Source organism: Mandrillus leucophaeus, unplaced genomic scaffold (assembly GCF_000951045.1).
Source record: "Mandrillus leucophaeus isolate KB7577 unplaced genomic scaffold, Mleu.le_1.0 Scaffold353, whole genome shotgun sequence".
Taxonomy (NCBI): domain Eukaryota; kingdom Metazoa; phylum Chordata; class Mammalia; order Primates; family Cercopithecidae; genus Mandrillus; species Mandrillus leucophaeus.
In genome coordinates this window covers 3198570-3225430 of record NW_012103732.1, presented here as the reverse complement: position 1 = coordinate 3225430, position 26861 = coordinate 3198570, and the positions used below count along the sequence as shown (strand labels likewise).

The following is a 26861-nucleotide window of genomic DNA, read 5'->3' as shown; positions in this document are numbered from 1 at the left end:
AAAAGAAAATAGTAGAAATTAAAAACTTACATGATTAAAATAAATCTAACAAAAGATGTTATACCTATATTAAGAAAATGATAAAATGCTACTGAAATACATTAAAGATGACTGAAATATAAAAAATATATGTATCTATGAATAGAAAGACTCACTAGTGTGACAGTATCAATTTTCCTCTACTTTATATGTAGATTCAAGGCAATTCTACTCAAACCCCAAAATGTTTTTCACAGAACTTGAAAAACTAATTCAAAGTCATATGGAAAGAGAATCGTCAAGAACTGATAAGACACTCCTAAAGCATATGATAGGAAGAATTGCCTTGCCAGGTTTCACAGTAATTAAGAAAGCATGCCATTAATACTAGCATAAACAAATTGACAAATAGAACAAGATGGAACTCCAAAACAGAGCCACATAACAGATCCATATGACACAATCATATCACTAGGGAAAACAGGGACGTTTTTAACAATTGGAAAAACTGGTTAACTGCACAGTTATGAAAAGAAAAAGAAAAAGAAAGAAATTGGATACCTCTCTCACTCTATACATGATTAATTTCAAATGGTTTAAGGGTATAAATGTGAAACTCAAACTTTAAACCTCTTAGGGAAAAATACAGTAGACTACTACTTTGATGTTTGGGCAAAGAAAACAACCACAATGAAATATTTACACTCATTAGAAAAAATTTAAAAGTCTGACAATACCAAAAGTTAAAAAGAATGCAGAATAATACAGATTCTTATTCACGTTTCTGGTCAAAAGATAAATTAAACTACTCTTGAAAAAACTAGCATGGGATATCCAAGTTAAATATTATCAATCTTCAATCCAGCAATCTCACACCTTGGTTCACTACCTGGTCTTATACATGTACATCAGGGGGCAGACATAAAAATGTTCACAAAATGTTTCCATCATCAAAACGGTCAACTTATTCATTATCTGGAACTACATAACAAATTACCTCAAAACACAGTGTCACAAAACAACAATAAATATTTGTAAAATCCCAGTTTCTGTAGATCAGAAATTTGGGAGCAGCTCAGCTGGGAAGTTCTCAATCAAGTTCATGAGATTGCAATCAAGATATTGGCAAGTTCTGCAATCATCTGAAGGTTTGACTGGGGACAGAGGATTCACTTTCAAGATGGCTCACTCACACAGATAAATGATTGGTACTGACTGTTGTTACAGACCTCCCATACTCAAACAGATCTGTATAGAAGCCCATGTTTGGGGGCTTTCTCAAGAAAGATAGATCCGGAAAAGCTGAAGAAGTCTCACCATCATTTCCTTGACATCCCACTGGCAGAAGAAGGCCCTACTCAATGTGAGAGAGGTTTATACAAAGGCATGAATATCAAGAAGCAAGGGTCACTGGAGACCATCTTGTAATTTGGCTACAATAAACGGAAAAAAACTGTTCTCCGATTATAGGGGAGCAAATATACTGTTGTACATTAACAGGGCAAAGATAAGTATTACACAGTAGAAAAATGAAGCACAACTACACTCAAAAACATAGATGAATTTTCCAAAAATACTAGTGAGGAAACCAAATCTTAGAACATTACATACAGAACAATATCATTTATATTGAGCTAAACTAAAACAAATTATTAGTATCACATATTGTGATAAAACCATAAGAAAAATCAAGAGAAAAAATAAATGCAAAATTCAATAGCTATTACCACTGGGATAGAACAGAGGGCATGAGATGGGAACAAGTACATAAGTCAATGCAAGTTATTGATAGTGTTTTGAGTCTTGGATTTGGTGGTAAATTTACAGGTGCTAATTATATTATACTCTATAACTTGCATAAGCATTACAGATATGGAGGCCCCTTTTTTTTTTTTTTTTTTGAGACGGAGTCTCGCTCTGTCGCCCGGGCTGGACCGCAGTGGCTGGATCTCAGCTCACTGCAAGCTCCGCCTCCCGGGTTCATGCCATTCTCCTGCCTCAGCCTCCCGAGTAGCTGGGACCACCGGCGCCCGCCACCACGCCTGGCTAATTTTTGTATTTTTAGTAGAGATGGGGTTTCACCATGGTGGCCAGGCTGGTCTCGAACTCCTGACCTCAGGTGATTCACAAGTCTCAGCCTCCCAAAGTGCTGGGATTACAGGAGTGAGCCACTGATCCCTTCTGGTGACTATGTTTTTACTACACAATACTTTTTATGTAAAGTGTACTACTTGGACTTATTTAAAAAATAAAAAAGTTAACTGCAAAACAGCCTCAGGCAGGTGCTTCACGAGGTAGTCCAGAAGAAGGCATTGTTATCATAGGAAATAGCAGCTCCATATGTGTTGCTGGCCTGAAGATCTTCCAGAGGGACAAGACGTAGAGGTGGAAGACAGTGTTACTGATGATCCTGACCCTGAGTAGGCCTGGGCTAACATGTACGTTTGTATCTTCATTTTGGCAAAAATATTTTAAAAATAAACTTTGAAAATAGAAAAAAGTTTATAGAATAAGGATATAAAGAAAGAAAATACATTTGTACAGCTGAACAATATGTGTTTTAAGCTAAGTATTATTACAAAACATCAAAAAGTTGATGTGGCATTGTGACGCACTTTGTAATTCCACCTACTCGGGAGGCTAAGGCAGGAGGATGGCTTGATCTCAAGAGTCTGAATCTGCAGTGAGCTATGATCATCCACCGCACTCCAAATGGGCAGCAGAATAAAATCCTGTCTCTTTAAAAAAAAAAAAAAATTTTTTTTTAGTTTTAAAATTTATAAAGTAAAAAAGTTACAGTAAGCTAGTTTATTATTGAATAAAACTAGTTGCATATATTTCATGTAGCCTAAGTGTACAGTGTTTACAAAGTCTACAGTAGTATAAAGTAATGTCCTAGCCCTTCACATTCACTCACCACTCACTCACTCACTCACTCACTCAAAGCAACTTCCAGGCCTGCAAGCTCCATTCATGGTAAGTGGTCTATAAATGCGTTCCTTTTAAAAAAATATTTCATACTATATTTTCACTGTACCTTTTCTATGTTTATATATGTTTAAATAAATTCCATTGTGTTACCATTGCCTATGGTATTCAGCACAGTAACATGTCATATAGGTTTGGAGCCTCGGGGCAATATATACCATATGTAGCCCAGGTATGTATTAGACTATAACATCTACACGTGTGTAAGTACACTCTATTCTGTTCGCACAACAATGAAATCACCTAACAGCACATTTCTCAGAAAATATTCCCAACATTAAGTGACTCATGACCATACACAATTTCAGTGGCATTGCCTTTTAAAATTTGTTCTTTGGGGCATTTTTCTTAGGGATAATGCTGATAGTCCCACTCCATCTATTTAGTGAGAAAGTTGGAGGTTCTGCTGATGAGTAAAACTGATAGAAGCAGTTATTTTTTAAAAAAAGGATAAACAGGTATTGGGTAAACCTCAGAGCAGCTATATATCAATAACATATTGCTACTAAAACCCAATTGATTCCTTACCTGTTCTGAAATGGAACTAGTATTTTGAGTGAAAATTTATTACCTCAGAAACTTTTACATCAGCTACTACAAAAGACAAACTATAAATATTGTTTAAAACTTGACTTAAAAAATAATAATGTCCTAAATCTTATAATATTTTAAAATGCAACTACTGGGCCACGCACAGTGGCTCACACCTATAACCCCAGCACTTTGGGAGGCCAAGGTGGGAGGATTGCTTAAGGCCAAGAGTTCAAGACCAGCCCTGGCAACATAGCAAGACAGTATATCTACAACAAATTTAAAAATTAGGCAGATGCATTGGCATGTGCTTGTAGTCCCAACTACTTGGGAGGCTGAGGCAGCAGATATCAGGTGTTTGACATTACACTGAGCCATGATCATGCCACTGTGCTCCAGCCTGGGCAACAGAGCAAGACCCTGTCTCAAAAAAGTCATAAAATGTAAAATAAAATACAATACAACTAAGCCCTTCTGAAAATGTCAAGTGTCATTTAAGCATTTTTCTTTGTCTGGCATATTTCCACTAGTAAGTATAATAAGTAAAATCAGCCTTTGAATATGTGTAAGAAATTAAATTTGTAAAAATGCTGGGCTAAGGGGCAGTTATAAGCACCTTGCAAATGAAAAATGAAGGCTGAGAATTCAATTCAAAATAATCTGTCCCTTTGGTTGCTAAAGGATGGGTTCATTTAATTATAAAAGAATATTTCCCACAGACGGTTATCTCTCAGTCGTTCAACATGATGTAAAAATGGACTTCAATTCCAAGAAAAAAATAATAATTTTCCTTGTTTTTCCAAAATAAGGTGAAAAAGGAAAATGCTGTAACAGCAGCCACTGGAGGGAGGACTGGATGTTAGAATAAGAATAAAACAAGCATAAAACATTTATTTGGTGCTTTGTCTGAACATAACATTTTGTTAAACTCATTTCTATTTGTTTAAGTGACAAATGCTGAAAATACTGCTTTTTCTGCATGAGAGTTAAACTTCCTTTCACTGAAAAACAGATGTTGTTTCAAGTGTCCTTTATTGGTACACAAATCAGCAGTGAGAAAATTATAAAGCTGCCTGGACTGACAAAGAACTAGCACTATCGCTTAGTCTAAGAATATATTTAAAGGCCTATGCTTAACTTTAAATGTCTATATTTTTGTTCCTTTGAAATACCATCCACTCAGTTTGCTAGAAGACCTCAGGTACTATTTTGTCTTTAAATAAATACCTGAAATCTGGCTAACGATAAATTAGGACACCTTTTTAAAAACCTGTGTCATTGCTCTCAATGTGGTTAACGGGTTTTGTTTTTACTAAAAATACTCATATATATAATTATTGGTTTAAAACCATTTATACACACACACACACACACACACACACACACACACACACCCCCAGAGGGATCCCAGAGTAAGCTGTAAGCCTCCAGCGCTTACCTTTTGCAGATAAGTAAGTATACAAACATATTATAATAAAGCAAGTTTAAATGAAGATTCCAAACACAAAATCACAGAACCGAAAGGGAATAGAAGTGAGCTCTTTCACAATTCTGGTTTCTATTGTAATAGTGGTTATACACTATACAATAGATGCCAGGCTTCTGGAAAGTTCTGAAATAATTCCAAACATAGCAAAATCCATTCTTTCCCTTTCAAAATGACTATTTACACAATCATTATTTTGGAGCTGACTTCTTAAACTCAAGAATCCTACTATGATTTAATCAATGAACCAACAAAACTTTCAGTCAGTTCTGAATAAGAGCAACCCAGAAGAAAAAGCAAGAACTAAAACATAAAGAAAAACTCTGGAATAAATATATTAGAGGAGCACAGATGCTTTTCTAGTAGATTCATATGACTAGATATTCAATTGAATAAGGAACCCAATCTCAAAAATATGAATTTTTAAAAATGAATCAATATTGATATATTGATTCTTCCTGTCCATGAGCATGGAATGTTTTTCAATTTGTTTATGTCCTCTCTTATTTCCTTGAGCAGTGGTTTGTAGTTCTCCTTGAAGAGGTCCTTCACATCCCTTGTCAGTTGAATTCCTAGGTATTTTATTCCCTTTGTGGCAATTGTGAATGACAGTTCACTATGATTTGGCTCTCTGTTAGTCTATTATTGGTGTATAGGAATGCTTGTGATTTCTGCACATTGATTTTGTATCCTGAGACTTTGCTGAAGTTGCTTATCAGCTTAAGGAGATTTTGGGGTGAGACGACGGGGTTTTCTAAATATATAATCATGTCATCTGCAAACAGATACAATTTGACGTCCTCTCCTGTTATTTGAATACTCTTTACTTATTTTTCTTGCCTGATTGCCCTGGCTACAACTTCCAATACTATGTTGAATAGGAGTGGTAAGAGAGGGCATCCTTGTCTTGTGCTGGTTTTCAAAGGGAATGTTTCCAGCTTTTGCTCATTCAGTATGATATTGACTGTGGGTCTGCCATAAATAACTCTTATTATTTTGAGATATGTTTCATCAATACCTAGTTTATTGAGAGTTCTTAGCATGAAGGGGTGTTGAATTTTATCAAAGGCCTTTTCTGCATCTATTGAGATAATCATGTGGTTTTTGTCATTGGTTCTGTATATGTGATGGATTACATTTATTGATTTGTGTATGCTGAACCAGCCCTGCATCCCATATCATCACTAAAATTATCATCACTAAATTGCCTAGTAATTTTCCAATTCAGCAATAATTTATTTTCCATGTAAAGAAGGTGCTTCCGTTGGATTTATCAAAATAGGAATGCTTTAACAGTCCTTGAATTTAAAAAAAAAAGTAGTGAAAAATTAGCTTATGTAATTCAGTTCATTATTAAGGGCTGACCTGACTGAAAGTCTTTCTTCATTTCAAGAGAGAAAGAGAAAGGAAGTGAGCATGCAAGAGAGAAACTTTATATTGCAATTAAAACAGTTAAAAACACAAACACATATGCTTGTTTTGATAAAAAAAATTATACGTGTTTCTTGTTGAGGAAATATATCCAGAATAAATAAGGTTGTTTTAAATAAATAGTTTGTTTTCAATTATGAAACTGAAATGTCTAAGTTCTTAGCAGTTATTGCAGTATTACTAATACAAATAAAATTTCACCATTACAATCATTCACTGTTTCAAAATAATGAGTTATTACCTATAAATAATATTCTAGTCACAACCACCATCTGTCAAATACTTAGCACAAACTGATTTAACATATTGGCCACCTTGAAGAAAGTAGTTAAAGACCATGAAAGAACAGATCATTAATGCTTCAAGGCCAGAGGGAAGAGACTCAAATGGCCTCCAGTGAAATCAACTTTGTTCGTAGGCAGTGAAGCCCTGTAAGTCATACTTTATACTGAATGAATAGTGGAGAGTGAAGCAAACTGGAAAATACATTGCTTATCTCAGGGGAGTTCTGACTTGCCACACTGTTCCCATACAGAATGGAGCCACAGTGTGACTAGAACTTCAAAATTTTTCAGGAGAAACCAAAAGCCCAACTTCTACTTAAATTAGATGGAAAGTAATTTTTAAAAATTTAAGATTATGGAGACTCACTTAGTTTGGGGGTCTCCAATTTGTAAACTCTGCTCTATGTGACATTACAGCGAGTATAATTGACTGATATTTTCCTACACAGCTTAGTAACATCTAGGCCAAAAACAGATATACCATTAATAAAAATAAGATTTCAATGATCCAAGAAAATAGTAAACCTTCAGAAAGTAGACTCATATCAAAAATACTTTCCAAAACCAAGCTTTCATCATTCTCTCTACTTTGCAACAGTTGAACTATGACTTGCTTATACTGGCACAGGTGCTGACACCTCTTCAAAGCACTTGGCATTAGAAAAATAATAGGCAGGGTGCAGTGGCTCACACCTGTAATCCCAGCATTTTGGGAGGGTGAAGCAGGAGGATCGCTTGACTAGCCTGGCCAACATAGCAAAACCTTGTCTCTCCAAAAAAAAAATACAAAAAATTAGCCAGGTGTGGTGGCACATGCCTGTGGTTCCACCTACTCAGGAGTCTGAGGTAGGAAGATTGCTTGAGCCTGGGAGGTCGAGGCTACAGTAAGCTATGATAAAATCTTTAAATATGATAATATTTCCCTCTGCTCTTAGGTCTTTACCATCTATGTATATATCCTTGTGCTTGAAACTTCTTCATTTAAAAATCATGATGTATCTTCCTGTACCACAGCGAAGTCTGGATAGTCTGGTTCCTGATACATCACGACTACCTAGGACTAACTCTAACGTCACTACTGGTAATTCTGTTCCTTGCCAAAACCTAACTCCAAGTCTTATTTTTGTGTTTTTCATTTTTCTCTGCTATACATTTTCTTGAAATCTTATTGGTAAATTTCTATAATGTTATTCCATTTCAATTCTGTAAGTAAAAAACTTAAATGCTTATAATTCAAATATTATACTTAGTTCCTCAAATATGGATTCTGTCCTAGATTTTTCTATTTTCAACTGAAAAGATGTCTACCAAAATGCTTTCACCATGCCTAGAAAACAGTAGGAACATATACACACACATAATTATGGATGAATATATATCTAATAGTTTGAGTTCTATTAGATGCTCCTTTGTTTTTTATACCTAATTGAAACATCCTTTAACTCTATAGCCCTACAAGTACCTCAATGTAGCAGGTTATTGTAAATTCATTTTTTAAAATGTTCTAAAGGACACAGCTCCTTAAATCTGTGATAAATCTTATTAGAAGACGAATATTTTCAACTGAACTCCTTTCTAAATGTAGGGGGGAAAGCTGTATTGAATCTTCTTAAAACATGAACACAGGTATATTAGTTTTCCAAAACCTTTCATTTCATCTTTCCTTCTACTTTCATATACCTGTGTTGTTTGCTCAGTCATTTAAGATATATAATCTAAAAGTCCTCATTGAGGTCTTTCTGATACATTTCTTCAAGTTTTTTAATAATTTCAGATGACTCAACTTTAAAAGGAATATATAGGAAACCGTGCTCTACTAGATCACAAATAATCTAACTGCTGGTTAACAACAACAACAAAGACTAGCTATCAATTAGTACATTAATCTGCTTGAGCGGCCATACAAAATACCACACATTAGGTGGGTTAAACAACAGAAATTTGTTTTCTTACAGTCTGGAGGCTAGAAGTCCCAGAAAAAGATACAAAAGGACCAGTTTCTGGTGAAGACTCTCTTTCTGGCTTTCAGAAGACTGCATTCTTACTGGATAAAGGGAGAGCTCTCTGGTGTCTCTTCTTATAAGGACACTAATCCTAGTGGATCAGGGTCCCATCCTTATGACCTCATTTAACCTTAATGACCTCCTTACTCCAAATACAGCTACACTGTATGTTATGGCTTCAATATATGAATTATGGGGAAATTCAATTTAGTCAATAGCATTCTGCCACCGGCCTCCTCAAAATTCATGTCCTTATCACACGCAAAATGCATTCATTCCATCCCAACAGCCCCAAAAGTCTTAACTGATTCCATCATCAACTCTAATGCCTAATGTCCAAAGTTTCATCTAAGTATCATCTAAATTAGGTATGGATAAGAATGAGGTATGATTCACCCTAAGGCAAAATTCCTCTCCAGCTGTAAACCTGTGAAATCTGACAAGTTATGTATTTCCAAAATACAACAGTGGGACAGGGAAACAATAGACATTCCCATTCCAAAAGGGAGACATTAGAAGAAAGAAAAGGGTGATGGGTTCCAAACAAGTGCCAAACTTAGGAAGGCAAATTCCACTCCATCATTACGGTTCAAGAATAATCTCTTTTGGTTTGACACTCTGTTCTGCAGGCCCTCTCTATATTCCAGCTCCAAAGTCACATCTACATTTTTAGGTATTACAGTGACATCCCAATTCATGGTATTACAATTTGTATCAGTCTACTCAGGCTGCAATAACAAAACTGCATAGACTGGGTTGCTTAAACAAGTTAAATTTATTTTCTCACAGCTCTTGAGGCTAGAAGTCCTAGATCAAGGTCCAGGAGGGTTGGTTGGTTTCTGACAAGGGCTCTTTTCCTGGTTTGCAGATTTTTACTTTCTCACCATGTCCTTACATGGTAAAGAGAAAGTGACCAGGAGAATGGTCTCTCTCATGTCTCTTCTTATGAAGACACTAATCCTATGGGGTCAAGGTCCCATCCTCTGACCTCATTTAACCTTAATAAAACCAAACGCAATCATACTGGGGTTAGGGTTTCAATATACAAACTGGAGGGACATAATTCAGTCAATAGCAATTAGAAAGGAGAGTATCAGGGGATTGTATTATGTTTAGGGGCATTTGTATTATAATAGTCTTGATATTTTCCCCAATATCCTCTCATCTTAGAAGATGCATTACTTCAACAGCATTGTATGTTTATCGCTGCTTTCAAACTGAAAGGCCAATTTTGTCCTAAATTAGAGAAAGAAAGAAGCAGAGAAAGATGATGCAAAGGGTTTTTTGCACCTACAGAGATAGACAGAAAAATCCACAAAAGAAACTACCCAACTTCTCACACCACTGTAAGTTCAGAGGATTCCCAAAACCATTCTGTTTCCATAATTTGCTGGAAAGACTCACGGAACTCACTGAAAGCTATTCTATTCACAGTTAGTTTATTACAGGGAAAGGATATAGATTAACAGGACAAAGAAAAGAAGCACATAAGACAGACTAGGAAGGTACCAAACATGGAACTGCCATTGTCCTCTCCCCATGACATCATGGTCACATCATTCTCCTGCTGTCTGTTTAACAACACACACAGAGTATTGCCAACTAGGAAGGCTCACAGAAGACAGAGTATTCAGTGTTTTTCTTGGGGCTCTGTTACTTAGGTATGAATGACTAATTAACTGTCTATATGGTTGAGGTCAGCCTCCAGGTTAACTGATATTACTTAACCAAATGCCCCACCCTAAGTCACATAGTTAGTATTTCTGGCATGGGCAGCACCGACCTGAAGACTATAACAGACGTAGCCAGCCCCAATCCTCAATCACACCATTAGTGTGGCCCAAGGCATTATCATGCGTAAAGTGAGGGCAAAGGCCAGACTTCTGTTTGGGCAAGATTATGTTTTTTACTAAATAGAAGATAAGAGTAACCACTCAATAGTTCCTGCTGCTTACAGAGGCAAGTCCAAGCTCCTCGGCAAATTATACAAGCCTTCTCTGCCCACATCTTATGCACACACACACATAGCCATGATGTGGCTCCTATTTCCTCCTTCAACTCCATCTCTCACTACAATCAAATTTTCTCCTCTAGTAACTGTAAATTGCTTTTTGTTTTTGCAAACATCAGACTGCTAAGAGCTATTTCTTCTATCTAGAATGTCTTTCTGCTTTATTTTAAATGATCCATCCTTAGGTTCTGAACTTAAGGATAATTTTCTCCAACCCCAGGAAAAGCCTTACAACACTCCCATAGTATCCTATATATACTTCCATCTATTGTAATACAAAACATTATACTAAAGTCTTACCTTCATAGCAGACACCCAACCAGAAGGTAATATCCTCAAATATGAAGTCCAGATTGCCTTATGACTACGTATACATCTATTACTGATTCGAATAACTGAAAATCTGCCTGACTCTTGCCATGTTTTTTTTCCCTTATCTAGATCTTAGGCCTTTCCCTGTTCATTTATCTCTCCTGCTCTCCATCTCTTCTGAGACCAGAGTCTTATCCCCATTTAGCCAATCCCTACTGAAAGAAATCCTTTCTTTTTTATCCCAACATCCTCAACCTGCCTGATCTGACCTTTCTTCCCATCAAGTCTCAGATATGACCATTTAATCAAAGTATTCAAATTACATCAGAGTGTATTAAACCAAATGGATCAAGATTATTAACAAAATTCCAAACTACTTAATTCCAGAGTCATTTCCATAGTACAGGCAAAAGTGATGATAACAAGAAGAATGGGTAATTCAAATCAAGAGAGCATCTAATCTAACAATTAATCAATCTTTTCACATTTTTTACTTGCCTCATCTTAGGTTATAGTCTTGATCACAATTGTAGCTTGCTCCACATTTTATATAAGCACATAAAACTAAGCTATGCTTTGTAGAGGAAAGGGGTATCACTTGTATGTCTTCATTAACTTGGATATTTACTCTGAATTATTCTTTTTAATACAAATAGTGTGTCTCCTGAGGTACAAGTACCTTTTCTACTGTTTTCTTATACTAGATTACATATGATGGCAATATGATTGGCAGGGAATAGGAATACTAGCTATATCCCAAGTAGTTAGTAGTTATACTGGTGGTTATAATCATTCCTGTAAAGAGCTATTAAAGGGCCTTACAAGGGCCCAAATCCACAGTCTTAGTCTTGTTAGCACCTCTTTAACTTCTGAGCAAAGCAGGGCTTGGCACATTATCAATCTAGACTACGATTAAAATAAATATACAAAGAAAGAAGAGCCACAATGGCCGGCTAGATGGAGGAAGAGCTTCTCCCATCTAGAGAAGAGACCATCAAGAACACCAGCAAACTTCAAGAAAATCTTTGGAAGGAAGGCACTGAGAGTGAACAGATAAAGGACACAGACCCTGGACTGAAGGAGGAGGAAGCTGGGAACTCAACACAGGGTTGCCAAGCACCAGGATTCATTTCTGGCCTTGAGTGGCTCCTGGAGGAGTGAGTTCAATAGGTGTGGAGTGGCCTACTCTCACCATGGACCTCCAGAATCCTAGCTACACGAGACCTGATGACCCCCATGGACATTTGAGCTAGCAGGGAGAACTGCTTGGAGAAGTGGCAGGGACAGGACTCCAGCCTGTTCAGAGCTCAGAGGCTTTGGCACGGAAATGGCTACAGTGGAGCACAGTTAGGGATGGCTATCACCGAAAGCTCATCATGCTCCTCTACGCGGCTTTAGCATATATTGACTGTCAGGCCTGGACAGAACAGGGCTAACTTGCCGGGGGACACAGCCAGTTTGATCTGAGCACCCTAACCCTGTCTGCCAGCCTCTACCAGTCACTGCCTGGCCAGATAAGCTTGCAGCATAGTCTCAGATATCCAACAGGGGCACTTCCCAATGGCCACCGCCACAGCTCATCAGCTGGCTGATGTCACCTAACCATCAGAGAACTTCTGCAGATGGGCTCTGATATGGTTTGCCTATGTCTCCACCCAAATTTCATCTTGAATTCCCATGTGTTGTGGAAAGGACCCAGTGGGAGGTAATTGAATCATGGGAGCGTGTCTTTCCCATGCTGTTCTCATGATAGTAAGTCTCACAAGATCCGATGGTTTTAAAAATGGGAGTTTCCCCGCACAATCTCTCTCTTCGCCTGCTTCCATCCATGTACGATGTGACTTGCTCCTCCTTGCCTTCCACCATTATTGTGAGGCCTCCCCAGCCATAAGTAACTATAAAACCATTAAACCTCTTTATTTTGTAAATTGCCTGGTCTCAAGTACATCTTTATCAGCAGCATGAAAACAAACTGATACAGGCCCCTGTCAGCACACACCCGCCCACAGCCTCCCCCCACTGCTTTGCCAGTATGCACATGCCTACAACCTCTCTCCACTGCTGGTGCACACGAACACAGACCCTTCTGTCACTGGCCTAATGAAGGGCTTTTGTCAGCACCCTCCATGGGAGTGCTGCTACAAGGGAACTGGGAACACCTCAGCTCCTCCAGCACAGCAGATGCTTAACCTCAGGGGGTCAGAGAACAAAGCTGTGGGCCCGGTTACAACCCTCCAGGGTTAAAGCATGCAGCCCAGGAGTGCTGAGCTGAACCTTGGTTCCCTGAAATCATCCAGAAATGAAGACAGCTAACTGAAACCAACTTAAAGAACAGTCAAACCCTCAAAGGCATCAAGAAGTATAAAAGCAAAAAGGCCCATCCAAAGGACAGCAACAACAAAGATTAAAGGAACATCCGGCCACAAAGATGAAGAACCACAGGAAGGACTCTGGCAACTCAAAAAGTCAGACTGTCTCTTGGACCACAGCACAATAAAAATGTAAGTCAACACAATGAAAATCACTCAAAACCATACAAATACATAAAAATTAAACAACATGCTCCCAAATGACTTTTGGGTACATAATGAAATTGAGGCGGAAATCAAGAAGTTCCTTGAAAATAATGAGAACAAAGATAGAACATACCAGAATCTCTGGGACACGACTAAACAATGTTAAAATGAAAATTCAAAGCATTAAATGCCCACATCAAAGAACTAGAAACATCTTAAATTAACAACCTAACTTCACAACTGAAAGAATGAGAGAAACAAGAGCAAATCAACCCCAAAGCTAGAAGACAAGAAATAACAAAAATTAGAGCTGAACTGAAGGAACTCAAAACACAAAAAACCATTCAAAAGATCAACAAGTTAAGGAGTTGATTTTTTGGGAAAAAAAAAAAAAAGGCCACTAGCTAGGCTAGTTAAGAAGAAAAAAGAGAAGATCCAAATAAACACAATTAGCAATTACTAAGGGAATGTTACTACTGACCCCACAGAAACAAAAACAACCATCAGAAACTACTATTAACATCCCTCTACGCAAACAAACTAGAAAACCTAGGTATGATGGATATATTCCTGGACATATGCACTCTTCCGAGACTGAGCCAGAAAGACACAGATTCCCTGAACAGACCATTAACAAGCTCCAAAATTGAATCACTAATAAATAGCCTACCAACCAAAAAAAGCCCAGGACCTGATGGAGTCACAGCTAGATTCTACCAGATGTACAAAGAAAAGCTGGTACCATTCCTACAGAAACTATTCCAAAAAACTGAGGAGGATGAACTTCTCCCCAACTCACTCTATGGGGCCAGCATCACCTTGATCTAAAATCTGACAGCGAAACAACAAAAAAAGAAAACTTCAGGCCAATATCTTTGATGAACACTGGTGCAAAAACCCTCAACAAAATACGTGCAAACCAAATCCAATAGCACATCAAAAAGCTAATCCACCATGATCAAGGAGGCTTCATCCCCAGGATGCAAGGCTGGTTCAACATACGAAAATCAATAAATGTGATTTATCACATGAACAGAACTAAAGACAAAAGCCATATGGTTATTTCAACAGGCTTTTGATAAAATTCAACATCCCATCACGTTAAAAATTCTCAATAAGCTGGGTATTGAAGGAACATACCTCAAAATAATGAGACACATCTATGAGAAACCCACAGTCAACATTACATGGAATGGGCAAAAGCTGGAAGTATTCCCCCGAAAAACCGCACAAGATAAGGATGCCCTCTCTCACCACATCTATTCAACTTAGTATTGGAAGTCCTAGCCAGAGCAATCAGATGAAAGGAAGAAATAAAGGGCATCCAAATAGGAAGAAAGTCAAACTACCTGTTTGCAGATGACATGATTCTATATTGAGAAAACCCCATAGTATGAGTCCAAAAGCTCCTTCAGCTGATAACTTCAGCAAAGTTTCAGGATACAAAATCAATGTACAAAAATCAGTAGCATTCCTGTATACCAACAACAACCAAACTGAGAACCAATTCAGAATGGCCATCCCATTCAAAACTGCCACACACACACACAAATATCTAGGAATACAGCTAATAAGGGAGGTGAAAGATCTCTACAATGAGAATTACAAAACACTGCTGAAAGAAATCAGAGATGACACACAAATAAATGGAAAAACATCCCATGCTGGTGGAAAGGAATAATCAATATCATTAAAATGGCTACTGCCCAAAGCAATTTACAGATTCAATGCTATTCCTATCAAACTACCAAAGGCATTCTTCACAGAACTAGAAAAAATTATTTTAAAATTTTTATGGAACCAGAAAAGTAATTTTATGGCTCAAATAGCCAGCACAATACTAAGCAAAAAGAACAAAGCTGGAGTATCATGTTACCTGACTTCAAACCATACTACAAGGCTACAGGGATCAAAACAGCATAGTATGGGTACAAAAACAAGTATATAGACCAATAGAACAGAATAAAGAGCCCACAAATAAGGCCACACATCTATGACCATCTAATCTTTGACAAAGCTGACAAAAACAAGAAAAGGGGAAAAGACTCCCTATTAAAAAAATGGTGCTGAGATAAGTGGCAAGCCATATGCAGAAGTCTGAATCTGGACCCCTTCCTTATACCATATACAAGAATAGACTCAAATGGATTAAAGACTTAAATGTAAAACCCAAAACTATAAAACCCCTGGAAAACAACCTAGGCAATACCATCCTGGACCTACGAACGGGCAAAGAATTCATGACAAAGACACCAAAAGCAATCACAACAAAAGCAAAAACTGACAAATGGAATCTAATTAAACTTAAGAGCTTCTGCACAGCAAAAGAAACTATCAACAGAGTAAACAGACAACCTACATAATGGGAAAAAAATCTGTCTTAGTCAGATGCATAGTTGGCAAAAATCAAGATTCAGGAGAAAGTCCAGCATCCACAAGGAACTTAAACAACATTGTAAGAGAAAAACAAACAACCCCATTAAAAAGTAAACAAAAGACATGAACAGATACTTCTTAAAAGACATACACGTACACAAAAAACATATGAAAAAAAGCTCAATATCACTGATCATTAGAGAAACGCAAATCAAAACCAGAATGAGATACCATCTCACACCAGTCAGAATGGTTATTATTAAAAAGTCAAAAAATAACATATGCCAGCAAAGTTGTGGAGAAAAGGGAACCCTGATACATTGTCGGTGGGAGTGTAAATTAGTTCTACCATTGTGGAAAGCAGTATAGCTTTTCCTCAAAGAGCTAAAAGCAGGGCTACTATTTGATGCTGCAATACCGACACTGGGTATACACTCAGAGGAAGAATATCTATTATAAGGACACAGGCACGTGAATGTTCACTGCAGTACTGTTCACAACAGTAAAGACATGGAATCAAACTAAATGCCCATCAATGACAGACTGGATAAAGAAAATGTGGTAGATACACACCATGGAATATTACGCAGCCATAAAAAAAAATGAGATCATGTCTTCTGTGGGAACATGGATGAAGCTGGAGGCCATCATCCTTAGCAAACTAACACAGTAACTGAAAACCAAATACTGCATGTTCTCACTTATAAATGTGAGCTAAATTAGGAGAACTTATGAACATAAAGAAAGTAACAATAGACACTGGGGTCTACTTAAGAGAGGGAGGTGAGGAGGAGGGCAATGTGCAGAAAAGATGACTATTGGATACTGAGCTTAATACTTGGGTGATGTAATAATACATACAACAAACCCTATGACACATGTTATCTATGTAACCAACCTACACATGTATCCCCAAACCTAAAATATTTTTTTTTTTAAAAAAGGAATAACCAGGAAAAAAGAATACTAAAGCCCTCCCCATCACAGTATAATAATGAATAATTACAAAATGAAACTTTCTTCCTGAAAATTAGCTTTAACTATGTTATAGCATAGGAAATAATAAATATCAATAATTCCAAAGTAAAAAAAAAGTCAGCGTGTTTTCCTACCTCCAAATGACTGCACCACCTGCCTAAGAATGGTTCTTAACTAGTCTGAAATTATAGACATAGAATTCAGAATGCGGATGGCAAGGAAATCATCAAGATTCAGGAGAAAGTTGAAACCCAATCCAAGGAATCCAAGGAATCCAATAAAACAATACAAGAACTTAAAGATGAAATAGTCATTTTAAGAAGGAACCAAACTGATGTGATAGAGCTGAAAAACTCACTAAAAAAATGTCATAATACAATCAGAAGTGCTCAGAATAGACAAAACTGAGGAAAGAATCTCAAAGTTCAAAGACCAATTCTTCAAATGAACTCAATCAGACAAAAATAAAGGCAAACGAATAAAAAGAATGAACAAAAACCTCCTAAAAATATGGGATTACATAAACAGACCAAACATATGACACACTGGCATTCCTGAAAGACAGACACAGAGAGAAAGCAACTTAGAAAACATAATTAAAAATTATGAAAATTTCCCTAACTTTTCTGGTGAGGTAGACATTCAAATTCAGGAACTGCGGAGAACCCCTGTAAGATGCTATTCAAGACAACCATCCTGAAGATAAATAGTCATCAGATTCTCCATGGTCAAAGTAAAAGAAAAAATCTTAAAGGGAGCTAAAAAGAAGGTAGAGGTCACCTACAAAGGGAACCCCATCAGGCTAACAGCTGACCTTTCAGCAGAAACCCTACAAGCCAGAAAAGACTGGGGACCTTTATTCAGCGTTCTTAAAGAAAGGAAATGCTAACCAAGAATTTCACATCCAGCCAAACTATGCTTCATTAAGTGAAAGACAAATAAAATCCTTTTCAGATAAGCAAATACTAAGGGAATTCACTACCACCAGACCTGCCTTATAAGAGGTCCTTATGGAAGCACTAAACATGAAAATGAAAGGCCATTACTGGCCACCACAAAAACACACTTAAGTATACAGACCATTGACACCATAAAGCAACTACACAATCAAATCTACATAACAAGCAGCTAACAGCATAACAGGATCAAATTTTCACATATCAATACTGATCCTGAATGTAAACGGACTAACTACACCACTTAAAAGACACAGAGTGGCAATTTGAATAAAGAAACAAGACCTAACTATATACCATCTTCAAGAGACCCGTATCACATACAATGATACGCACAGACTCAGAGTAAGGGATAGAGAAAAATCTATCAAGCAAACAGAAAACAAAAAAAGAGACAGATTGCTCTTTTAATTTTGTAATTCAAAAAACAGACTTGAAAGCAACAATAATCAAAAAGGACTAAGAAGGGCATTAGATAATGATAAAAGGTTCAATTCAACATGAAAATTAACTATCCTAAATATACATGCATTCAACATTGGAGCACCCAGATTCATAAAATAAGTTCTTAGAGACCTACAAAGAGACTTAGATAACCACGCAATAATAGTGGAAGATTAATAGTGGAAGATCTCATCTCGACACCCACTGACAGTACTAGACAGATCATCGAGGCACAAAACTAACAAAGATATTTAGGACCTAAACTTGACACTTGACCAAACGGACCTAACAGACATCTACAGTACACTTCACTCAACTACAACAGAATATACATTCTTCTTATCTGCACATGACACATAATGTAATATTGACCACACACTCAGCCATAAAGGAATTCTCAACAGATTAAAAAAAAAAAAAAAAAAAACTGAAATTATACCACACTCTCAACCACAGTACAAGAACAGATCTCCAAAATCATATAATTATGTGGAAATTAAACAATCTGTTCCCTGAATGACTTTGGGTAAACAATGAAATTAAGACAGAATTCAAGATATTTTTTGAAACTAATGAAAACAAAGAAATGACATACCAGATTCTCTGAGACACAGCTAAAGCAGTCTTCAAAGGAAAGTTTATAGCAGTAAACACCTACATCAAGTAGTTAGAAAGATCTCAAATTAACAACCTAACATCACACCTAGAGCAACCAAAAAAAAAAAACAAAAAAAAAAACAAAAGTAAACTAACCCCAAAGCTAGCAGAAGAAAAAACCAAAATCAGAGCTTAACTGAACAAAACTAAGACATGAAAAACTATACAAAACGTCAATGAAACCAAAACGTGGTTCTCTGAAAGAATAAGACTGACAGACCACTAGGTAGACAAATAAAGAAAAAAGGAAAGAAGTCCAAATAAACACAATCAGAAATGCAAAGTGAAGATTACAACTGACCCCACAGAAATACAAAAAACCCTCGGAGACTATTATGGACACCTCTACCTACACAAACTAGAAAACTTAGAGAAAATGGATAAGTTCCTCAAAACATACAACCTTCCAAGATTGATCAGAAATAAACTGAAACCCTGAACAGACCAATAGTGAATTTCAAAACTGATTCAGTAATAAAAAGCCTACACCCAGAAGCAGCCCTGGAAAAGACATATTGACAGCCAAATTCTACCCAACATATAAAGAAGAGCGGATAATAACCCTACTAAACTATTCCAAAAACTGAGAAGAAAGGACTCCCCGTCAAATCATTCTATGGAGCCAGCATCATTCTGATACCATAACTTTGTAGAAACACAATGGAAAAAGAAAACTTTAGGCCAATATCCCTGATGAATATAGATGTAAGAATCCTCAACAAATACTAGCACACCAAAACCAGAAGCACATCAAAAACCTAATCTACCATGATCAAGATGGCTTTATTCCTGTTATACAAGGTTGGGTCAACATATGTAAATCAGTAAACGTGATTGAACACATAAACAAAACTAAAAACAAAAACCACATGATCATCTCAATATATGCAGAAAAGGCATTCGATAAAATTTAACATCACTGCGTGTTAAAAATTCTCAACAAACTAGACACTGAAGGAACATACCTTAAATAAAAAGACCCATCTATGACAAACCCACAGCGAACATCATACTAAATGGGGAAAAGCTAGAGACATTTCCCTTGAAAACTGGAAAAAGGCAAGCATGCCCACTCTCACCACAACTATTCAACATAGCACTGGAAATTTCACCCAAAGCAATTAGGCAAGAGAAACAAATGAAAGGCATCCAAATTAAGAGGAAGTCATACTATCTCTGTTCACAGATGACAATGATTCTATACTTAGAAAACCCCACTCTCTCTAACAGTTCCTAGATCTGATAAACAACTTCTACATAGTTTCAGGATACAAAATCGATGTCAAAAAATCAGTAGCATTTCAGCAATAACGTCCAAGCTGAGAGTCAAATCAAGAATGCAATCCCATTCACAATAGCCACAAAAGAAATAAAATACCTAGGCATACAGCTCAACAGGGAGGTGAAAGATCTCTACAATGAGAATTACAAAACTTTGCTACAGAAATCAGAAACAACACAAATGGAAAGATATTCCTTACTCATGGAGAGGAAGAATTAACATTATTAAAATGGCCATGTTGCTCAAAGCAATTTACAGATTCAATGCTACTCCTATCAGGCTACCAATTACATTTTTCACAGAACTAGAAAAAATATCTAACATTCATATGGAACTGAAAAGCAGCCTGAATACCCAAAACAATCCTAAGCAAAAAGAACAAAGCCAGAGGCATCACACTATCTGACTTCAAACTATACTACCAGGCTACAGTAACCAAAACAGCGTGGTACTGGGGGGGGAAAAAAAAAAAACAAAAACAGACACATAAAACAACAGAACAGAATAGAGAACCCAGAAATAAAGCCACACACCTAAAACCATCTGATCTTTGACAGAGTCAAAAATAAGCAATGGGAAAAGGACTCCCTATTCAATAAAGAGTTCTGGGATAACTGCCTAGCCATACGCAGAAGATTGAAACTGAACCCTTTCCTTTTACCATACACAAAAATCCATTCACGATGGATTAAAGACTTATATGTAAGGCCTAAAACTATAAACACTCTGAAAGAAAATCTAGGCAATACCATTCTGAACCTAGGCCCTGGCAAAGATTTCATATGAAGACTCCAAAAGCAACTGCAACAAAAACAAAAGTTGAAAAGAAAGACCTAATTAAACTAAAGAGCCTCTACACAACAAAAGAAAGTATCAACACAGTAAACAGACAACCTACGGAATGGGAGAAAAAATTTGCAGACTATGCATCCTACAAAGGTCCCATAGCCAGGATCTGTAAGGAACTTAAACAAATTAACAAGCAAAAAAAACCCATAAAAAATGGGCAAAGGACATGAACAAACAATTCTCAAAACAAGATATACACATGGCCAGCAAGCATATGAAAAAATGATCAACATCACTGAGTTTTAGAGAAATGCAAATCAAAACCAAAATAAGAACCATCTCACATCAGTTGGAATGGCTGTTATTAAAAAGTAAAAAAATAACAGCTGCTGATGAGGTTGTGGAGAAAAGTGAATGCTTTTACAGTGGTGGGGGGAATGTAAATTTCAGCCACTGTGGAAAGCAGTTTGGAGATTTCTCAAAGCTAAAACAGAAAGAACTGCCATTCAACTCAACAATCCCATTCCTGGGTACCAACCCAAAGGCATATAAATCATTCCAATAAAAAGACAACATATACTCATATGGTCATCACAGCACTATTCAAAAAAGCAAAGATGTGGAATCAACCTACATACCCATCAACAATGGACTGAACAAAGAAAATGTGGCACGTATACACCATGGAACACCACACAGCCAGAAAAAAGAATAAAATCATGTCCTTTACAGCAACATGGATGGAGCTGGAGGCCATTATTCTATGTGAATCAATGCAGGAAAAAAAAAAAAAAAAAACAAATACAAAATGTTCTCACTTACATGTGAGAGCTAAATATTAAGTACACATGGACAAAGGGAACAGTACACAATGGGGTCTACTTCAGGGTGGAGGTTGGGAAGAGGATGAGAATTGAAAAACTACCGATCTGGTCACTGCACATGTACCCCCTGAACTAAAATAAAAATAAAAGTTAGAAAGGAATAAAAGTTTAAAAATAAAATAAAATCTAGTTTCTTAGCAATTTCCAAGTAAAAAAATAAATAAATCTGATATGAAGAAATGGAAATATACAGTAATGCTTTACTTTGATGGTCTTGACAGTGTTATTTTCTCTGAAGCAAAAATTATCTCAATTATGTATATTACAAAAGAGATCATTTCCTCCAAATGGAGACAACAAACAATATTAGAGAAAGCAGCATAGCATTTTTGTCTCTAATTTCTCTGTAACTTAGCTGTGAAACCTTGAGTAAGTCAGTCATCTGCCATCTCATCTGTAGTAAATTAATCAATTTTAATTTGCCAAGGAGTTATAAAATTGTGATACAATTTTTCATTCACTAAAGCAAAGAAATTGATTTAAATGAGATTTATAACTGAAATAGCTCAACGTAGCACCCCCAAGAGTATCTAATAAATTATGACAGTGTACAAAACATTCAATAGTTTAAAAAAAAAAAAAAAAAAAGACGTTGTTACCTTGAACTTATGGGCAATTGGACATTCTAGATTTTTTAAAATGCCCTTCCTTCTTACCAGATTACACTTACAATTTTTTTTACAGTTTTGGACATTGTTAAATTACACACTCAAATTACTCAATTGAACTCATTATGAATAGAAATTATGTGGCACATGATCTGAACAACTTGGCTCACTGCAACCTCCACCTCCCTGGTTCAAGCAATTCTCCTGCCTCAGCCTCCAGAGTAGCTGGGAATACAGGTGCACGCCACCACACCCGGCTAATTTTTTTGTATTTTAGTAGAGACAGGGTTCACCATGTTGCCCAGGCTGGTCCCGACCTCCAGAGCTCAGGCAATCCGCCAGCCTCGGTCTCCCAAAATGCTAGGATTACAGACGTGAGCCACCGCACCCAGTCTTTCTCTATAGCTCTTAATCACTACTCGTTACGTATTTACTTGTTAATTATACTTCTCCATTCATTAGAATGTAAGTTCCAGGAGCAGAAGGACTTTCTATTTTGTTCACGACTGTCTTCTCAAGCACCTGAACACTATCCCGCACACTGAAGGTTGCCAGTAAATATCTGCTAAATGAATAAATAGGTGGATGCTCATGGTTTCCCTCTTGGCCTTGGTACTATTTATTCTACCATATGGAGCAGCCATAGCTGGAAAGCATCCAGAGCTTTTCAGTGTAGGGTTCACTGGTTAAGGGGAAGTAAGGCCTAGTTGAAAATTCTGAAAGAAGTCTGGTACCAGCACTGTCACTGAGGCCTTAATGAAGCAGATCCAAAAATACTCTCTTACTCAGCACGCTAACTTTTCAGTGTAGGGTTCACTGGTTAAGTGGAAGTAAGGCCTAGTTGAAAATTCTGAAAGAAGCCTGGTACCAGCAGATCCAAAAATACTCTCTTACTCAGTTTCTACATTCGCTAAATGTATACAGTGTAACTGTCCCTCGCATTGTAGGATAAAGAATACACCTTATCAATGCGATATTTGTTACGCAGTATACGGCATGCGTTAATACAAACGATGTCATGTACTGCATTAAAAAATCGCATTGATATTTTGATAAATATACAAGGCACTCGCAGACAAAAACCAGAGAATTTTTCCCTCTATTGCAGACAAAAAGCAGAGAATTTTTCCCTCTACAGCTTTTTTGAGGATTTGGGAGAAACGGACAAATGCAACATTGCATGTCATTAAATACAGCATATCCAAAACACAAATAACGAGTTTCTTGGCCCAACAGATACAGACCCTGGAGCACTAAAAGAATATGTTAAACACCTGGATGAGGGAAAGAGAAGACTGCCTCCAAAACATACTTACTTTATTTCAAAGTCAAAAGTATTCAACACTTAATTCATACATTCATACTGCATCCCAGAGAAACGTCCCACCCGCGCCCATGCATGTTACAAGTTTTGAGAGCATTTTATAACTGCACTTTAATCCGTCTGCAGCGAATGACTTCTGGTAAAGCGCTAGCAGTTAATAACACTTTTTGTAGGAAAAAAAAAAAAAAATTAATACAAGAACCACAATACCTCCACTCCCAAGAAAGCGGAGGAGGGCCCATTACTCTGTCTCCAGGGACTCCCAGAATCCCGTACGCCCCGATATAAGGAAAGTCATCCAGGCAACACACGTGTCGCTCCCGCCTGGAGGTTGGAAATCGCACATGGGACCTGCCCATCAGCGGGGACCCAGACACAAGTCAGAGGTGTCCGCAGGGAATGCAGCGTGGTTCCTGACAGCTTCGGGCCCCAAGGCCAGCGACCCCCGCCTGAGCCCGACTCAGGCCAGCACCCTCCTCGGATTTCGACCCGGGCCTGCCCCCGGAGCTCACATCCCCGCAAACGGCAGTCCTACCTGAGCTCTGCCCCCAGCTACAGGGCTGAGGCGGCAGGCGGGAGGAGGCGTGGCCTTCCAGTTCGCCAGTCGAACTCCCTCGTGCGGTTGTTATGACTTTCCCTCTCGGGATCCGCGCCCCGACCAAGTTCGAGTTGCACTTCCGGGGTCTGCAGGAGACTGACACGTCATTACGCACGCGACGGCAGCGGCGGCGACAACCCGGAAATAGGCGGGGCGCGGGACCCAGGTAGGTTCCTGTGGTACTAAGTGGCATGGAGAAAGAGGCCCACGTGAATTAAGTAGTCCTCTTACGCACTGGCGGACTCTGCTCGCCCTTCTTTATGAAGTCTGCCTGGGTAGCGGTAGAGGACGAGTCCACCTTAACGCCTCATTCTCCCCGCGGAATTTTAACCATTCTGAGGATGTCCTCACAGCCAATTCCCCATCCCCCCACTCACAGTGTGTCAGACTTTACCATGTCCATTCAATTCCAGAAAAACCGGGAGGTCTAGATTTGAAAGATTAAATTTACTTTTGAATTATAACATGTAAAATAGGAAGTTAATACTAGCATCCTAATGACAAAAGTTTTCTCATCATGCTTGACGCAGATGGGACTCTTACGGATTTTAATATTTTTTCCAGAAACAGGTTTGAAAGGTATTTCAAGGATAAATCTGGGGAGAGGGACGGTAGCAACTGATTTTTAATTTTTAGATAGTACTCTCAGCGCATTTATTTAGTCCAAAACTGTTAATTTAATGAATTAGACTAAACTAGACGCTGGGGAAACAAAGCTGAGTTAGACATTCTCTCCTCTGAGACAGCTAAAGAGAAGGAAAGTCTGGTGGCTGGCAAGTAAACCAACAGTTATGTTCTTCAAAGAGGAGATCCCAGACTCTCTAAAGTATACTTCACTCCCACACTGTTTGTACTTCTTAATCTCCACTCCTTTCTTGTTTCCTTCATAAAAGTAGAATGCTATTCATTTATTTATTTGCAAATGTACCCTGCCCCCCTAAAATGTAAAGTCATTGATGGTAGTGACCTTACCTTGTCTTTTTAATGAATCTCGGGCATTGCAAGACTGTTAGGGCTTCGTTTCGGGAAAGAACTAGAATGGTTTGTAGAGTGACACTTTATACTGAAGAGGAAAGCAACAGCCAGATTCTGAAAAGCTTTATATGTCATCCTGAGTAATTTGAATTTCTGCTGCAGACAATTGGAGAAACTGAAGGACTGTTGAACAGAGGAGGGAAACATTTTTATTTTGGTAGACTTTTGCAACAGTGGCAAATTGTATTAAAAAGATAAGGCTGCCAAAAATGTATAATCCCAGTTTAACCATGAGAAAAACATCAGACAAAATACCTAACCAGTACTACTCCAAACAGTTAAAGTCATGAAAAACAAGGAAAGTCTGAGAAACTGTCTGAGCCAAGAGGAGCCTAAAGAGACCAACTTTAATGTGGGATCCTGAAACAGAAATAGAACATAAGTGGGAAAACTAATGAAAATTGAATAAAAAGAGAATATACCAATCTTTACATAAAACATGGAGATTGGTCAAGAGATGAGTAACAGGACCTTTCAATGTTTCCAGGATAGAGGCCCACTCAAGGGTTAGGGGAAGGTACTTTGTTCAATAGTAAACTATTGAACAAATATAAGGGTGCTTCAGCCTACAATTCCAGCTGTACTTACATGGGAATGAATGAGCCTTCAGATTGTTCCTATCATAGAGTCTTTCAGCTGGGGTCCCAAATTTCGTAAAGCAAAGACAAACCATCCCCACTGTGCCCAGTTCTGAATTCCTGACCCACAGAAACAATTAGAGGGAACGAAAATGATTCTTGTTACTTTAAGCCAGTAAATTTTGGAGTGATTTTTCAGCAAAAGAAACTAATCTGCTATATGACAACAGCCAATGAGTAAATATCCTTTCAAGTCCAATCCTGCCTAAGATGTCAAAATCAAGAATGAGGAGGTTATGTGCTAAAACAGAGTGAGTTCTTTTCTCTCCTTACTCTACCCTAAGTGGTAAACTCCTGTCTCAGCTGACCACAAAAAATATCTTCTGCATATCTGTGAGGAGAAAGGAGGGAAAGCAACAAAAATTGTGTGTGGGCTTAGATGTTTTGTTAGAATTACAACAGCCCATGTGTAGCGTAGCAGAAACCATTACAATGATGACTACACGGTATAAGTACAAAAATTTCCCCTCATTGTAACCATAGTCATCTAAACTGTACAAGTTAGTTTATTTATAGTTTTAATTTATACATCTCTAGGGAAGCCAGAAACTTCAGTTTCTCTCCCCACCTCTCTTCTCTTGCACTTTAAAATGCTACTAAGACAAGGAAAAAGGAAAGGAAATTTGTTCCCTCCTGGCTAACAGCTGGTTCATCTTTGATCACTAGGATGATCAAAGAAATGTTCCTATACCATATTTGGCATATCCTCCTCCTGTTCCAGACCACTTCCTTCGGAATCTATCTTTTTATC

At 37.6% G+C, this 26861-nt stretch overlaps 1 protein-coding gene across 3 annotated transcripts in view; it reads right to left on the bottom strand.

Annotated features, from left to right (window-relative positions):
- The window catches only part of FAM172A (family with sequence similarity 172, member A), a 509928-nt gene extending 485393 nt beyond the window's left edge, over window positions 1–24535 (bottom strand). The window contains exon 1 of one of the 3 annotated variants that reach the window (XM_011989449.1): window positions 24375–24535. The gene's annotated coding sequence lies outside the window, so the exon portion shown is untranslated. The remainder of the gene's footprint in view (window positions 1–24374) is intronic. The other 2 variants (XM_011989450.1, XM_011989452.1) reach the window with 2 other exon arrangements.
- Window positions 24536–26861: the final 2326 nt, after the last annotated feature.